General features: G+C 38.8%; 1 protein-coding gene across 6 annotated transcripts in view; it reads left to right on the forward strand.

Annotated features, from left to right (window-relative positions):
- The window catches only part of ZBTB20 (zinc finger and BTB domain containing 20), a 448,076-nt gene that overhangs the window by 17,367 nt on the left and 412,139 nt on the right, over window positions 1-18,570 (forward strand). The gene's annotated exons all lie outside the window — the stretch shown is intronic.

Raw genomic sequence — 18,570 nt, forward strand, 5'->3', positions numbered from 1 at the left:
CCCTGAAGAATGTTTTAGAGCATGCTTGCCAGCCTTACTTGTATTACATCCGTTTAATTTGACTTTATTCCTAAGTGCACATATAAGGTTAAAATGCTATTGATTAAAGTTTATAATTGACGAACTGTGAGTTAGCTGAATAGAGTCTCCATGCTAAGCAACGTGAGATTTGTCCATGTCACTTGCATGGTGAAAACTTCTTGTGTATGCATGGATTTTAAAAATGCCTGCTTGTTCTGACTTCACCAGGGCAGCAGAAAGTGATCAACTTGAAGGTTTTTTTGGATGCAGTCATCTGCTAGCCTCAAATTGAGTGTGTTTGTTCAGGTATCCTGGCTGGCCTTAGGTTTATCGTATGGTATGGAGACAGAGAAAGCATATATTCTGAAACTCTCGAGACTGAAGTTTAAGAAAGCCCCACTGATTATCTGTTCCATACCTGTGCTTCCCAGTTCCATACCTGTGCTTCTAAATAAGCAGCTACTTTTTCAAAGCGCTTAATACCGAGAGGCCCCAGCAGAAGGTGCTGGATGCGCAGAACTTTTAGTAGCGTATGGATTTAAAAAGGGACGGTCTATATGCCAGTTTTGAAAATGCCATCCAGAAGACTTGGGGATCAAGATGCAACTTGGAAATTCCAGATAACAGGTACTTCTGGCAAAAACATCGTTTCATATGTTTTGTAATTGTGGCGTATTTACATGAAAGTTAAATGTATGGGTATCTGCAGGAAGACAAGAGCTGTTGAAGAAGTCAAATCAATTGTTCATACACTCTGTCTGTTCTGCTTCTGAAAGTATTAGAAACTTCTGAGATAAATGAGGGAAGTCTTCTAATGAACAAGTATGGAAAATATCAGTCCATGGAGTAAGTTCCTACCTTGCTCTGCCGTGGCATAATTTGCCAAGTCTTTGAACAATGTATGTACAGGTTTTCTACTTGATCGGAGTTCTGTTTGATGTTATAATGGATATTCATAGTAGCCATGTGCAATTTCTTTTTCTTATTTTTCTTTTTTTTTTCTTTTCTCTCTTTTTCCTCTCTTTTTACCTTTTTTTTAGTAAGCTCCTGGTCTCAGTGTTACTTTGCTGCCTGTGATCATGTGATCTTCAGGTTGGTTCACACATGAAAGAAATAGCTTAATTTTTCTGAACCGTTGTGTGTGAAAGATACTTGGAAATTTGAAGTTTAAAAGTAATGTAAAAGCAGACAGCACCGAGCAACCAAATGGAGACAGAAACACAATCACTACTGTAGTATGAATTTACTTCTTGGTATCTCAGTTTTATTCTCTGGGGAACACGTGTCTCCAGTCATTAGCAGAATTCCAGTGGCTTCACAATGGCTACAGCCAGCACAGAAATATACAAAATAGGTTCTGTGTGTTTACATGTGTGCTAACCCGTACACTTATGCCTGTGTTTACAAGTAGTGCATTTAGAAAGAGTAGGAATGTATAAGAAGCGTTTGAATAACAAGTTTGGGTAATGGTTCAACTTGGGAAATATTGGAACTTAATCTTGTTCCTATTCCCCAAACTGTTCTGCCACTGACACTGAGCGAATTAGGCTCTTTTACCTATGCCTGCATTAGTTACTCAAGAAAAACTGCAAGCTTCCTGAGTTTCCTTGAGCAAAGCAATATTATGTATCTATTACCTCAGTTAATATTACCTATTAATATGATAGGAGAAATATCTTTATAGATTTTTATAACTTCCCATTGAACAGGTGGAACTTAATTGAAGGTGAGAGCCTTTGTTCTGACATGTGAAGACCTTTCACATCTGACAGGCACTGTACGTTGTGTTGGGGACTCACTCGTTTGGTCAGTCTCTACACATCCTAGTGATGCTAATCTTTGCAATTCACATTGGCCAACACAGCACAGCTGTGAGACTCCATTTTCCTGATGGCATCTGACCATCCTGCTGGCCAGCTGAGTCTTTTGCATGTGATCTGGGAAGCAGGCAGAGATCACTGTATTAGCAGTATCTACAGGGCTTAATGTCTCCATGCCCTGAGCAAAAGAGGCTCTACTGTAGTTACAGTCTAGGTAGTGGGAACTACCACATGAGTTGCTGTGTGAAGTCTTATTCCTTGGGCCAGATGAGGTCTTCTTGGCAGGCAAAAAGCTGTGAAATCTGATTCAGGAGAAAAATCTCTGTAGTTCTCTTTTGTGATCCATCCTAAAGATTGGACTAATCCATTGAATGCATGAGCTGCTCAAATACCCAGCTCTGCCCAGGTGGAGATTCTTACCTGACCACACGATAAACATCTTTCCTTCAGTAATGGTCTGGGTCACCTCAGCAGCACTTAAGGCAAGTCAGGTGGCATGTGGCCTTGGTGAAACAGCCTGTTCTGCTCATGAAACACTGTCGGTCTCTGCTCAAGATTGGGGAGAACGCCCAAGGCAACATGGGGCAGGGAACATGGGTAAGGTGAGTAGAGAGTGGGATGGAGAGACGAAAGGCTGAGGTTGGGCCTTGCTTCTGTGGAAGAGAGGAAAGCAGGGAGGGAATGAAGCAGGAACAGTACTGCGGGATGGGCTTTGATGGAAGGGCACAGAAAGTGAATTCTGTAAAGGTGGTTTTAAGTACAATCTGAAGGTGAGGGAATAAAGAGAAGGATGAGAAGCAACATTACAGACTGCTGCCACCCGTGCACACCTGGAGATCACAGAACTGCAGGATGCTGTTGTCAGTGCATTGGTACTATAAGAAACTTCTTGACTTTTGGAAAGTCTTGAAAATATTAAAAATAAATGTCGTTGTGGCCCGCTACTTATTGGATTTTGTGCTTATCTTTTGTAATCTAATAGCCTACTCTTGATGCATGCACTATTAACAAAGTCATGCACCCCCAGTAGAATCGCTTTTCAGCATTCTGTCTTTGCTGCTTCTTTCATGGTGTTTCCTAACTTATCTTCCTTTTTCTGCCCCCGATGGCAAGTGACAGTAAGTAGTTAAATTTACTGCTGCTGCTTTACTGTGACTTGGTGCTGGAAACAGACCAGCTAAAAGGCCTAGCAGGTATTGGCTTATGTTCTTAAGACTCTGTGTAGTCTTTGAACACAGTGGATTTATTTGTAAGCAATGTAGTGCATGCTGAAACCTAAGGGGTTGACAGTCATGGTGTAATGAGTCTATCTCAAAGGATTGTAAGAGACACTGCCTCTTACTTCTGGCTTAGAGAACTTGTTCAAATGCATATCTTTTTGAAATCCAAGCATGAAGGCAATCGCTTTATTGGCTGAAATTTTGTAATGCTGAGATATGTGATAATTTTGTAATGCTTGGTAGTTCTTGTCCCTCATGTAGGTCTTTCTATCTTTTGGAGGAGTTTTCTTTCAATACTTGTCCATGATTTTAGCCATTCTAGAACCTTAAAAACAAAGCCTAAGGAGCACACGTAGTCTTTTTCCCTGTCCAAAAGTGGATAGACTGTATGTTTTGTTGTTGATGATAAATATTTGTCCAGACTCTTGTGAATACCACTTCAAGTGATCTACTTTAGTACCTCATTTTTCTTACCATCAGAAGGACTTAATTGTTGCCTAACCATAATCTTCTTCTTCTTGCATTTCTTTCCTACTCTCTGATATGTACAGTGATGATCATTCATGCTTTTTTGTGGGTATTTCCTCTGCTGTTTCTTGAACAGCTGTCTCCTTAGTTGGACAGTTTGCATCTTTACACTTCCCAAAACTGAGTACAGTGGAAAGTTTACTTTCTGTATCCTCTGGGCTACATGTCTGCTATGATAAAGCCAAAAATGACAAATGAAAATGGCCCCTTGTTTAGCCAAAATACTGCAAACTTATATTGGGTTTATAATTCCCCATAACCTTAGATCCTTTTCTGAAAAGCTGCTGCCCTCTCAGTTATATGCCATGCTGTATTTATGTCGTTAATTATTTCTGCCTAGGTACAGCACTTTACACACATTCCTCTTGAATTTCATCCACTGTCTCTAGACCATGACTTTTATTTGCAAAGGACATTCTGAATTTTATTCAGTCATTCAATGCTTTTCCAGATTCAAGTTGTCTGCAAGTTTGATAAACATTTTTTTCCCATCATCTATGTTATTAATGAAAAAGACTAATAATAATAATAATAAAATCCAAGCCAACAACCCAGTTGTTGTAGTCTTACATTTTAATAATGTGGACTCCTGTAAACAAGTGTGTTTTTTTTAATCTGTGTGATGCTAAAACTGTGCTTGATTTCTTCTGAGTTTGCATATAAGAATAGTACATAAAACTGTCAAAAGGCTAAAACAAAGTCAAGGTACACGACGCTTGCTGTTTTCCACAAGGCTTCTTATCCTGTCGTGGAAGGAAATTAGGTTGTTGTTGACATGATTTGTTTTCAAATCAATGTTGATTGCTCCTCATCTTTTATAGTTAAGTACTCACAAGCTGTTTGGATTCATTCTTCAGGAATATTCTGGAAATTAGGCTCAAGTTGACTGGTCAAGAATTCCCTTGTTCTTTCTTTTCCCCTTTTTCTTGCTTTTCATGGTAGATACTGTATTCACTTGTCTAGACTTCACCTGTCTTCCACAAAGTCTCAAAGACAGTTTCAGACAGTTCTTTAGGTATACTGGGATGGAATTCATCATGATCAAATGGCTTGAAAAATGTCTCATTTTGCTCTGTACTCTCTAATCTGTTTTGCTCTTCTGGAGTAAGACTATATGACCATATCCCTCTTCATGAGTATCAAGTGAATTACCCATGTCTCTTCACGGGAAATTTTGAATGAAAGGTGACATAAAAAGGATGTTAAGCACTTCAGCCTACTCACATCATCTGTCAGTTGATCTTCCTCTCCATTGATTTACAGATCTACATTTTCCTTCATCTGCCTAATGTACTAATAGAATGGTATCTTATTATTCTTGATGTCCCTAGTTAGTTTTGTGCTTTGTGCTTTGAGCATAATGATTTTGCCCCTTCATGTTTGCACTATTCTTGTACTCCTCATCATATATTCTGATACCTTGCTATTTTCTTTGGGCTTTTTATTCCCTGTCTTGATAGCAGTAAAGAGCTCGTAATTTAGTGACGTTAAAACCTTACTACTCTCCTTTATTCATCTCTATTGGGATAGTTTGTGTTTATGATTTTCTTATAGTTTCTTGGAAGAACAGTTATATCTCCTTAACTTCCTTTTTCCTACAGACTTCCTCTGAGACTTCATTCAGCACTCTCTGTGTTGCACTTACACACGCTGTTCACCCATTCAGGCTGGAGCCCAGTCTAGAAAAAGTGTCCATTTAGTCTTTTAATTACTTTCTCTTGTACTAATTAAACCTCAACCTTGATGATGTCTTAATGTTTCTAGTTTATTTTTCTATTCACCAAACTTGTTCTTCTCTCAGTTCTCCTTGTAAATAATTTTCTTTTCTTGGGAGCTGTTTTGTATGTTTTGCAGACAAGTGCCATTACAACTATATGGTTCCCCATAATTGTCCTCTAAAAGTAATATTTGTCCAGTTTTTGTCCCAATGGTGTGCAAGTCTTCCCTGTTGCCAAACTCTGTTCATGTTCATTTGCCGTTTCAGCCTGTTGGAAACTAAAAGAAAGCTAAATGCTCTTTCTTTAATCTTTGTTAATAGCAATTTCAGAACAAGCAACTGAACAGGCAATGACAGACTTCCATAGCACTGAACTTGTCATGTTGCAACCACTATTTGCAGACTTGCTAGGGAGAAAATCTTCTATGCAAGAGATAGTCAGTAGTTCTTGGCTTAACACTTGGAAGGATTTAAGGACACATTAACACACATCTACAAGTTTTTTCTTTTTATTTTTTCTTTCGTTTTCTTTTAATAACAAACAGTTGGAGAATTGCAGCGAATCTAAAATTAGATTTGTACAATTTAATATCTTATGTTAGTTTGTTCGGGGATCAGCATTTTAAAATGACGATTGTGTACAGGTTACTAAATTTCAGTCATTTTAAAGGAAAATGCAGTGAAGACAGCTTTTTAGTGTCCCTCTGTTATCAGCAGAGGGGAGGAGAAATACCCTTGTAGACTCATCCATCCTAAATAATGTTAGAGTTTTAGGATGAGACTATTGGCTCTCTGGAGAGTATTATGATGGCTTCAGTTTGGTACCTAACTTTTAGATAGTTCATGTATTATATGCATCCCGTGCCCCATCAGATTTATCTGAAGAAAATTCTGTTCAATTATACAACACCGAAAGCTACCATCCTTTCTCTTATTTTGGAGACATTTTGTATGTTGGAATTTTCCAGAGTTTCAAAAGTGTTATATACATGTTAACAAATTTCCTTTTTCGAAGAACTTTGCATCATCTTCCTTGCTTTTTGATTGTAACTTGCTCCCCAGTTTTCTTTGTGGTAAAGAAGAAACTGCCCAGATTCTTCATTTTGGTGTGGTTTCTTTTTGATGGGTTGTTTCTATCCCCCAGCTATTTGCTTTTCAACACGGCAGGTAAATACTGTTCCATGTTACCTTCCTGAGAGATGACATGCAGAGTAGCTAACATTTGCACATAGTTTTGAGTATGTTAATCTCTCTTTATAAGCTATTGCATATTTTTGATGACTATTTTTACTTGTATTTAGGAGCGAGACACTCAAAATAAATGACCCTGGACAACAGATTAAACATATTTGTTGTTTTTTTGGAGAAGAGCTAATGTCATTTTGGTGCCGCATAAGTTTTCCTCTTTATCTCTGTGCAGCCGTAAGGTGTCCGTGACACTATTGCTTTGGCCACTCTCTTGCCAAAAAATTGTCAAGAAATCAGTGGAGAATTCAGAGAAGAGCAACAGAAGTTAAGAGGCTGAAGAGATTGAAATATGAGCAAAGCTTACAAGAATTTCATATGTACAGTTTGGACTAAACGATGACTAAGACATATGATAACAATCTACAAGTATTTGAAGGGTGTAAAATATTAAGACAAAAAATAAAAAAAAAAAAAAGAAAAAAAGAAAAAAAGGAAATAAAAAAGGATTATTTTAAGATGTTCAGAGGGGTAAAATGCAGAGAGGAAAGATTTCAGCGTGAACCACAAAGACTTCCTGAGAACCGCATGTGCTGGCTTCATGGAATGGAGCCTATAAGAAGTTCACAGTTCCATGCAGGCCTGGGATTGCATGTAAGAGCACACTGGTCTGGTTGAACAGCCAGGTTTGCCTGCTCCCCAAATTGTGTTTTCCTGTGGCTTCTGAAGGGAGAGCTGCAGCACCGAGGGCTCCTTTCGGTAGCAGCAGCCTGCCTTCAGCTGCTATTTTTGTGGATCAGCCCTATTCTATCATACGGCTGTACTTGTACCCATCCATTTAAGAAGCGTAGGCAGAATCAGGCTATCACCAATAGAGTAATTAATCTGATTTTCAGCTCGCTCCCTGCTGAGGTGTGAGAAACACCCAGGGAAGAGAAGGGCTGAGGGGACATTGCAGAACTGGTCTGTTGGTGGTGGTTTGCCCTCAGCAGCTGTCTTTCCCACACATGCTCCTGACCTGGAAGCAGAGTAATTTCACAGGTAAAGTACAATGTAGGTCTGTAGCAAATTTGGTCATGTAGTTGTCGGAAGGTCTTACATGCTTCTAATCTTGGAAGAAAACACAGGGCCCATCCAGAAAGGAAACTGAATATCACTTAACAGTGCAGTTCTGTAGAAAGCAGAGTGACGCAGGCAGGAGATCAAGGAAGTGCAATAAGAATTGCATGTTGCAGTATCTTGGCAAAGGACTAGAATGACATCTTAGGTGTTTTTCTTCTCCTTTTGTCCTTTCATTTCTATAAGTTAGTGCAATCACATGAAAAACTGTTTCCGTATGGATTTTTTTCCCCCTCAACCTGGGAGCACTCAACACCTATTCGTCCATTCCAATAAAGGCTGCAGGTTGACACTGAATGCTTAGATTAATTAGCATTCATTAATGCTTAGATTAATTGTCATTCTAGTGAATCATAATGGACTAGTTTAAGCCTAAAAATATGTAACTGTCCCAACCACTATTCACTGGGTTGGTATTTTTGCTTAGTAAAGACTTCTTCACTGTTTACAGCTTGTTTCGCGCTCTTAATAGATATTGACAGGAGGAGTGAGGAATACAGCTCTTGCTCCCCCTTCTGCCCTCTGTTCCTACTTTTATTTTTGTGTGTATGCAAAACCATCATGCATGCCAGCTTGGGAAGCTGGCATCCCTCCTGTTAAGACCGAACTTACTCTCTGTTGCAGTATAAATAGTGCTTGCTTCCAACTTCAGAGCAGTACCCGTGCTGCATGCATTTTGTAGCTGGCTGGGAAGCAGGAGCTGTATTAAAGAGTTTTCCATGTACATGAGGATTTTATATTTGTAGCTTTACATTTTTTGACTGACTTGGAGCACACATCTGGGGACGGGCCTTTAAGCTTTTGTGGTATTAGGAGGCTGGAGTTTTTCAATTCTGATTGGTTCAGTTTAAGAAAGTCCTACTTCACTGGCATGTGCGGGAGAAAGAAAAGCAAATGCCATTCTTTACAATACTCCAGATATAAACCTGGGAGCGCTCCCAGCTTTGGCAATCCTACATTATCTGTAAATCACTGGAAGAAGAGGGGGAAATTGCACCAGGTGAACCAGATATACTTGGAAATGTCATCTAGTTTGCTAGTGTGAGTCTTTTGATTTGATAAAAGCACACTGTTCTGCTTTGTAAGCTCGGCAAGATCGAGACCATTTGGTCACACAAAGGATGCAGAGGAAGGAAGCTGAAGGGAGGTTTAAGAGAGAACATTTTGAGTTAGAGAGGTAAAGAGCCACTGCAGACTTTGCTGGCAGTATGTGAAGTTTTATCATCAGCAATTAGTCCTTGGGCTTTTGAAAAAATGTTCTCTTAAAGTTACACAATAAAAAGAGATATCTGTTTTGCTTAGACCCACTAGAACTGTTATCTTCCCAATGGAAAGTGCTGGTATATCTGCCCTAGTTATCCCCCTTGGGAAGCACCTTACCCCTCCTTGCCTCTCTGGCACTCCTGGCCTGCTAAACCTTGGAGAAAAGGAATTACTTTATCTTTTTGTCTGTTGCATTTCAGTTTCGGAGTTGGGATGGTCTGCCGGAGACACTCAAGCAAATCTTGCCAAGAGGGATGCTGGGTTTTAGGGTTGTGCCGTGTTGCTACAGATCATGTCACGTCCATGGGTAAACAGTCCAAAAATAAAAGCAGTAAATGATACAAAAAGGAATCCAGTTATATTTTTATATCTCATTAAGTTTCGCTCCTCCTTCTGGTTTTACTGGCAGAGGTATAAGGGTATATACATAAGGGAGAGGTATATACATCTCCGTCTGAAAAGAAGTGAAAAAAGTTGCATCGGTTGGTAGGGTGGACATATTCTTTTGCCCCCCTCCTCTATTTCTTTTTCTTTTTTTCTGCTGTGGGGATTAAATGGGAACAGGTTTAGGCTCTCATTTGTGGACATCCAATATTTATCATGTGTAGAAAACACCTGTTGATTTAAGAGTAGTTACTAGTATCCTACCCAGGCGTACTTTATTTAGGTAAACAGCTGAAAGAGCTGCTGCCCCAAGCTGTCATTTAACAGGGCAGATTACTTACTATTGCTGTGAGCCAAAGGTATAGGATATAGGTGGGTGGACTTGTTTTTGAACCCTGAACTTTCCCTGTGTGGTAGTGACAGATGAGTAGGGTGGAAAACAGGCAAGGATCCACAAACACCAGCCTTGTGTCACCGTTTGAGAGCTGTGCATTAGCTTGATCTGTCCCTGTGGAATACTGGCTGCAAGAGTTGTCCTCTTTAGTCCCCTCTATTTATTGTGAGGCTGATAGCTAATTTATAACGTTATCTTTTGTTATTTTGGGTGGTCCTTGACTGCCTACCCTACAGGAAATAGCTAAGATGTGGTTGGACAGTTGTGTTGGAAGTTGACTGAAGAACAGAAAGTTCCGGGGAAACCTCATTGTGACTTTCCATTGCATGAAGGGAGCATATAAACAGGAGGAAGAATGGCTGTTTGCAAGGATGGATAGTGATAGGACAAGGGGGAATGGTTTTAAACTGAGACAGGGGAGGTTTAGGTTAGATATTAGGAGGAAGTGTTTCACACAGAGGGTGGTGACGCACTGGAACAGGTTGCCCAAGGATGTTGTGGGTGACCCATCCCTAGAGGTATTCAAGGCCAGGCTGGATGTGGCTCTGGGCAGCCTGGGCTGGTAGTTGGCAACCCTGCACATGGCAGGGAGGTTGAAACTGGGTGATCATTGTGATCCTTTTCAGCCGAGGTCATTCTATGGTTTTATGATTCTGTGATACTATGATTCTATGACTGTTCTGTCCATCCAAACACCCAGGGCAGTGCAGGGCAGGAGAGGAGATAGGAGAGGTTATTGCAGGCGTTTGGGTTTTGTACACACAGATGCACTGAGGAATTCCTGCTATGTGTGTTTCATTTTGTTTTCTTCTTTTTTTTCCCCCCTTGCTTTGTGCTGGAATCCTCCAGCGTTCTTAGCACCTAGGTTGTTAATGGCTTCTGGAAATGAATTATGGCTTCTGAGAGTGCTATAAGCCCCATCTCAGATTTGTTCCCACATCATATGTGAGATATGGTTGGGTTCTGGTCCAGATAATTTTCAGCCTTTAAATTGGAGTAGTGAACCTTTTTCATAGGTTCATCCATTGTAAGTGTCTTAGTTCTGCCAGATTTTGATCCTGAAAATAACTGTTTTCCAGACAGAAGCTATGGGTCTAATAGAATGGGAGAATGTGGCTCTTTTTATAGCCATAATCCTGTGCTGTAAGAATTCTGTTTGTCTCATGTCCCCTACTTAGGATTTCTGTGTAGTTATTTATACCATTCTTATTGCATGCAGTAAGGGGCATGACTCCCCAGTGCGGATCTGCAAACATGATGATGCATGGAAAATTTCAGTTAGTATTTAATGAACTTCTTCATATATTCAGTACGAGGACATTGCTGAGGATGCAAGCCTTGGCAAGTAGAAGTATCAACTGTTTTGTTTCATTGGGATCATTTTTTTTTTCTTTTCTTTTTTGCTACTTAAGGCACTGAACTTAAGCACACTTGAACTAGTAGCTAGAGAAAACATATGCTTTCTTAAAGTCATTTCTAGAAGCTAGTATTGTAAGATGGCCTTGCAAAGGCCAAAGAATGAGGTATTCCCAGAGAAAGTGTTAAAGAAAAGAAAATCTTAATTAAAGTATGTACAAGTTACGACTATTCTTCTTGTGAAAACACCAGTGTTTCTATCGCTCCGCTAAAGGTCTTTTTGTGTGGTAGACAAAGGCCCGGACGGAAAACAAAAGACTTTGTATCTGGGAATTAAAAAAGGAGTAGTTTCTTTGTTCCAAGTAACCTATACTGTTAATTCGAAAAATGAAATAGAATATTTTTCTAAAAGCTTAGTGCGCAGCTCGAGCATTTCCATGGAATGTCCTTTACTATTCACTGACTCACTCCCTATTCATTTATAGTTAATATATGGCACTTTTATTGTGGTTTCTAAAGTATGGAGGTTATGTGAGTCAGATGCAATTTAGAATAGAGATTATCTTTAAATAATCAAAAACATACTTTGCCAAAAATACTTAAAAACAGATAGAAAGCATCGAGTGTTCTCAAAATGAGAAATGCTTTTAAAAAATACTTTTTTTCAATAAATAAGGGGGAAGAAGTGTTAGGTAAACCTGAGTGCTTAGCAGGCATCCGTTTACTTCCTCCAAGGAGACGAGGGGTTTTAAGATTTCCAGAGCTCGTGAGAAAGGCACATCCTCGAGTACTTGCACCAAGGACATGATGGAAACGTTTTCCCTTGAAAATTTGCAGTGTGAACACATCAGGTTAGAGGTGGCACAGATGATAAATTTCTTGAAGATTTTAATCAAGGGCGTTTTGGAGAATGTGAACGTCTGGATCTCTCCATAAAAACAGAAGGAAAAAAAAGCCCCCCCAAACAAGTACCTCCCTTTCTGCACTATCTTTTCTCGCTTCTTTCTTCTTCTCATGTCGATTATGGTTTTCGTAGTTTTTCATTAATGATATGGTGTTAGTAAGGGCAATTGTTAGTTTTTCTGCTGTGACTTTGAAGTCTCTTTGTTGTGACAGCTGTTAGGCTGGCGTTTCCTGGACATCAGTGGTGTATTATGATAGCTTGCCTGCTTCCCTTCTTTCTGATGGATTTTCTCAGAAAGGATAGCAGACTGGCAGACTCAGATTCCTCTGTTATAAAAGCAGGAGGCGGATCATAGTGCACTGTAGTTGAGAGAAATGAGGGGATCCAAAGAATTATCGGCTTTTTTGTAACAGGGTTAGCGATGCGATCTACAGACAGAATGAAAGGGATCTCGAAGTTAGTAACATGCGTGCATCCTTTTGCTATTTGCTTTTCAGTGTAGTGCAGCAACAAATACTGCTGGACTATCAAATTGATACCGAATGTAAATAGAGGCCACATTATAATAAATGCATGTTTTCTGCTGCCATGAAAAAACATACCGTTGGCCTAAGAAAAGTCTAAACAGCCCTGCAGAGATGACGTGTTTTCAACCATACATTAAGACTCGTGTTTTTCAATTACAACAGGACTTTCTTCCTCTGCTGACATTCATTTTATTCATTTTATTTTTTTATTTTTTCTTTTTTAATAACCAAAGGAACAAATATGTCTTGGCTTTCAGCTTTAATCTGGTGCTTTGTGTACTCCGATGACCTCCTAATCACACTCTCTGTGACATGACAATCTACTGCTATGGAAAGTGGGTGATTTGGGCTGCCATGAAAGTGATGATATGCTCGTGTATCGTGTGCACTTAGGACAGAAAAGTTCAAAGAAATGCATTAACCAAATGAATGAAATGTTACGGGAGCCCATAATTCAGCTACAGAGCGTCTCTCCCGCTTCATGAGTGGTTCTTTATCTGTGCTGGGACTTTAAATGTGAGCACCAGGTGTGAAGATTTCTGTTTATCTTTATTTCAGCAAAAACAAACACACAAAAAAATTCAGAGCTGATGCAGATGATGAAATGTAAAGATGTGTGATGGGTTTAGTAAATAGTCATGGTGCATATGTCTAAACAAGGAAGGAGATTGTGGAATGTGGTATTAGTTTATAATGCTCTCCTTTCATTACTATAGAACCATCTGCCTCTCTGGCACGTTCCTTAAAATTTTACACTTTGGTTTATAACCTTCAACGCTGTGGTGGTGTTTCCTCTACTGAGTTAGTGGAATCATCTGTGCCACCAGGTAAACACAATCAATATCTACTGCAAACTATTCTTCATTTAAACCGAAAGATATGACTGACCTTTTTTATTAAACGAAGAAACAAGTGTAGAATGTAATTGGAGAGGTGTGATGTAAATGTGAGTTGGGTAAGCAAGGGTACACTCCTCTTGGCACCAGTATCATTTCCTTTGTGGTCTCAGAGGCATTACCCAAATGTTCTACATGGAATCTCCCATCTGTGATGTGCAGATAATGCTACTTGCCTCCCTGGTGAGGGTTATGGTGGGTAGTTAATATTTGTAAAGTTCTGTGAAAATGGAAAACGTTTTATTAAAAAACAAATAAATGGATAAAAATTGTGTCCATGCTGGATGTCCTCAATAAATTGAAGACTGAGTTAATGAGCATTTTCACCTTCACAATCCAGCACCTTTTAAATGTGGAGTTGTGGCTGTTTGAGGAATGTGTGGTCCAACACTGTAAATGCACATATCTTGTTTTCTTCAAGGAATAGCGTCATCATTTAACACTTAATACTGAGCGTTTCTTCTGAAGGTTTTTTTCTAAGGTTTCTCTTGACCTGTTCAGTTTGGTCAAATGGTTAGGAGATTTATAGGGCTGCATTTCAATCCACCCCAGCTTGCTAGGAATCCTGGAGCAAGTCAGTTTCACACCTTAAGAATGACTTTTTGACAGATTCCTTTTGGATGTGGTTTTAGAAGTGGTAAATGTTTCATTTGATGCATGGTTTTGGATGAAGGGTTAAAAGAGTAGGAAGTCCAAACTCAGTTTATTAGGTCTCTTGGGTGTTGTGCTTTTTTTTAATTGTTGTGTTGGTTGGTTGTTGGTTGGTTTTGTTTACATTATAAATACTTCATGAAGAAGAGGGACTTGAAGCTCCTTGCCTAGGCTGATCTTCAGTTGTGGTGTGGATACTTTGAGGGTATAAACCACAGAGGAAGTTGGGATAAAACAGCTACTTAAAAAGAGATTAAGGGATTTACTTCATTGCCTCTATGGGATGTGATTTAAAGGGAGAAGAACCTGCTTTTTTGTATCGCAGCTACTGTTATTGGCTATAGGTTTTAACCTCTTGGAAAGGTTCTTACATCTTTCTATCAGCCAATTTTGGCAGTTAATCCAGACCAGTCAACAGAATTGTATGTTGCACTTGATTTCTTAGTAATTTTAAAAGCCTTCAGTGTCTTCTTTGACAGTGTAACTCTCCAGTCTTTGGGCACAGATGGCATGGATGAGCAAGGACAATAGATAACTGTACTTAAACACTATTTTTCAGAGATAAAAGAAATTGAAAGTTGAGGTGTGAAGGGAAGAAGGCATTATATAAAAAGAATTGAACAGAGAGTGATGACTCCAGTTCAAATGACTTGTTAAACTCTCTGTGGTTAGTTAATTTTTTCCCTTGCAGAGTTATATTTGGGACAGAATCTGAACTTTGTCTTCCAGCTTGCTTGCCAGCTACAGTCAGTATGGACACTGTACTTTTAAACTGTTCAAGTTTGCTGACACGCTCAGAATTTTACAGTCACAGTTCTCAATAGTGTATTTTTTAGAAGGTTTTGGTAATCTTTCATGGTGACTGATTTCAATGTGACAGTTTGAGGATGGTGTGATTTGGGGCAGTTGAGATGGGAAGCTCAGTACTGTTATCACTTTCAGTAGGTGGAGGTTTTTTCTGTAGATCCAGAAAAATATTTTATGCCAGTTAGTTGATGTTGTGATTGAAAGGGTGTTCCCAGTTGGTTCTTATTCACCTATATCTACCTATCCTGTATGATAAAACTTTCAGCCTGCTTATATATTCTTTCCCAAAAGCTTGACTCTAGGTTTGTTGTCTATTTGTGCACGTTCATTTGATCTTTATCAAATGTCTGCTCAGTATTTCAGTAATAGATCCAGTCATGATTGAAATTCTTACAATCAGTTTTCAGTAGTGGATCATCGAATTAGGAGATCGCGCCCTCTGCACTTCTGCAATGCTTAATTTACTTTAGGATTAGAAGCATGCAAAGTCACATTTCAGGAAAAGTTACCAATGCCTACAAAACTTTCTTTTTACTTAAAAAAGTCAAGTATTGGAAATTGTATATTGCGACTGATTCGTTCTTCTAACTTAAAGATGGCCAGGAGGTGAGTTTGAACATCTTACTCTTGATCAGCCATGCAGTTCATTTGCTAGCTCTCTGTGTGGTTGTGCTTTGAACTTTCTTAAGTAATTCTATCCAAGACCGGTCTGTTGTAGATAGAAATTAGCTGTGTGCAGTGTGAATTTAAGCTAGGCATTGTCGTGTAGGCTTAGAAATTGGTATTGGTCCCAGGTTCTTTTGTTTTAAAACCCTTCTCTGTTACTGTGTAAACATTGCTTCTGTGACCCAAATATGAGTCTGGAGAAGAGGAGGCTCAGCTTATAGCTCTCTACTCCTGCCTAAAAGAAAGTTGTGGCAAGATGGGGGTCTGCCTTTTTTCCTAAGTAACAGTGATGAGAGGGAACATGTCAAGGGAGGTTCAGGTTGGATATGAGGTAAAATTTCTTCTCCAAAAGACTGGAAAGACACTGGAACAGGCTGCACAGAGAGGTGGTTGAGTCACCATCCCTGGAGACGTTCAAGAAGTGTGTAGATGTAGTACTAAGGGACATAGTTTAGTGGACAACATTGGTGGCAGGTGGATGGTTGGACTAGATGATCTTGGAGGTCTTTTTCAACCTTAATGATTTTGTGATTCTATGATTAACTGATGCAGAAGACTGAGGTAGTTAAAATGGTATAGGTTTTGCTGACAACTCTTAAGATGCTGTTGAATTGAAAATAGTAATTGGTTCTCTTCTGTGCCTAATGTGAATTTAGAATTGACATTCTAATACACTTTTTTTTTGCTGTGTTCCTTCATCAAGAAGGCAAAACAGCAGCAGATCTCATTGACTTTAAAGATGTATGCAGTTCAATTTGATGCTACTGAGACACTACCATTTTGGGATACTCTGCTGAAGTTAAATGAAGACTTGAAGACTTCTCTGTTGTAAAGGGTACAGTGCACCACTGAGTTTGTGAACTAGTGGAAACTCTCCTTTTCTTTCTGGACCTTCTGATTCCAGTATCAGTCAAGATAAAGTAGGCGTCTAAATAACCGGATGTTGGCTATCAACCTGCTCCCATGGTTTGTGATGATTTATGCCTGCTAAGAATCTGCCTGATAATGCTGAATCAAAATATGAGGTTTCTGTGCTGGCCCTGGCATTTCATTTTTATTTATGGTCTGAGTCTTGCCTGTGAAAAGGTAAAGAGAATTTGATTAATGCTGTGATCATGGTTGCCTTTTTACTTGTCATATTTCTGGTTGTTAGACTAGGTTGAGCATTGGTTAATAGGTTTCTTTGGAAGCCATTCAGTGTTAATAACGTTCTCTTTCTTTGGAATTGTTTAAGAAATCTTAATAAAAAATCAATACCATCCAACCCCCAGTGGTTTCTATCATGTAGCATTTTCTCATTTATGAAATTTTGTTCTTGTTGCTTTTAACCAAAACCAGCCAGTTTTGAGTCTACCTATTAAGCCTTCGTATTATTGGTCTATTGTTTGGAAATAGAAGTGTCTGATACCCAGATCAACATATATATTTTTCCCCCGTGTAAATCCAACCCAACTTGATGGATCAGGTGTTTTTCATTTTTAGATGTGGAATAGTCATGGAAGGAAAACAAGTGAAAAGGACAAAACCTGTTGATTCAGACTGGCAGTCAGTGTTCCAGAAACCTTAAAGTACTCTTCTGGAAGGTTTAGCTCTGAAGATCAGGGCTCAAAAATGCAAGTAAGAAAATAAATGTAGAAATATTTCAGGTTAAATCTTTTCAATCTGTTTTTCTCCACACTGCCTTCCAGCATCCTTTGTTTTCTCTCAGCATTCCATTCCCTGAAAACCTTTTCTACTTTAAGAAACTGTTGAAATGCTTATTTATGATCGGCATAGTATTCAAGGTTCAGTATTCTTCAGCTTTTGAGACACTGAAACCAGTGCTGTGCCCTTCAGGTTTAGCTCTACAGTTCCCTAAAACACTGAGAGACATAAAGATGAGAAAAGTAGCTCCTCTGCACGAATCCTGTAGTTTTTGTTCAATATGTCATAAATGTAACCCAAAACCACTCTGTTTTTTTAAACACAAAAAGCATTTTAAAATGCTCATCAGGACTGACAGCTTGTATGAAGATTCCACCCCTGCATAATTTAAAGCATCAGCTGCATCTTCCCCTATTCCCTCACCCCAAGTTACCTGAAAATGAGTTTTGTAATGAGTTTTATAACTTTAAACAGAGAGCTGCTGTATACTGCCATAAATTTAATTCCATGTATTAAAAAAAAAAACAACTATATATTTTAAACTAGAACTATTTTGTTTTTTAAACACAACTAAGCCAAGTGCATTTGAATAAAATAAGAAGAGAGAAATAAACTAGCTTAGCTGGAACACTTGGCCTTATATTTACTATCAGAACTTTAACGTGGTTTCTTGTGCAGTGCTGACATAGAGTTGTAAAAATAACAAAAAAAGAAACAAAAGTAGTTTATAAGATGTGGAATTAGAGTGTGGTTGCTGCTTAATAACTGTAACAGTGTATGTGCAGTCTGTGGGTCTACTGATCATTCTTCTATTACAGACTCTCAGTATATAACGCATGCGCCAAGTTATTGGGAAGAGATCTATCTCAGCTAGTTAGGAAATCTTTTATGCTTTTCTCTCACTCTCAGGGGAAAAGAACAGAAAATCTTAAGTCTTATTTGCATTAGAGTTTCTTTGTTTATACATCAAAGCATCACTGTTTATACCTAGTAGAACTTGAGAAGAGGTTTTGAATCGACAAAGATTTGCACTTTGTGGATCCATTTTGTACCTTTAACGAACCCTTTTCAACCAAACATCTTCTTGAGTAAAAATATGCCATGAACTTACTATAAAATGGGAAATATGGAGACTGGGAATGGTCATTTCCTGCTGATACGATATCTAGAGAACAGTTTAGAAACACAGCCAGGCACTGGTTTTGGGGTTACTTTTTGGCAGTGAAAGAAGAGGGGAAATAGGAAATATGAAGAAATCACCAACTGTGAGTGCAGAAGTCAGGACAAAATGCAGTGAAGATCAGAAGACAGCAAAAGAACTTGCAAGCAAATGTGGGCAAATACATCAGAGAAAATGATATTTAATTTAATCATACACGATAATGTTGACACTAGTAGAGATTACATTTGGTTGGAGAGCTTTTAAAGGGTTTTAACTGATTTTATTAACGATTTCCTGGGGTTTATA

The sequence above is a fragment of the Excalfactoria chinensis genome, chromosome 1 (assembly GCF_039878825.1).
Source record: "Excalfactoria chinensis isolate bCotChi1 chromosome 1, bCotChi1.hap2, whole genome shotgun sequence".
NCBI classification, from domain to species: domain Eukaryota; kingdom Metazoa; phylum Chordata; class Aves; order Galliformes; family Phasianidae; genus Excalfactoria; species Excalfactoria chinensis.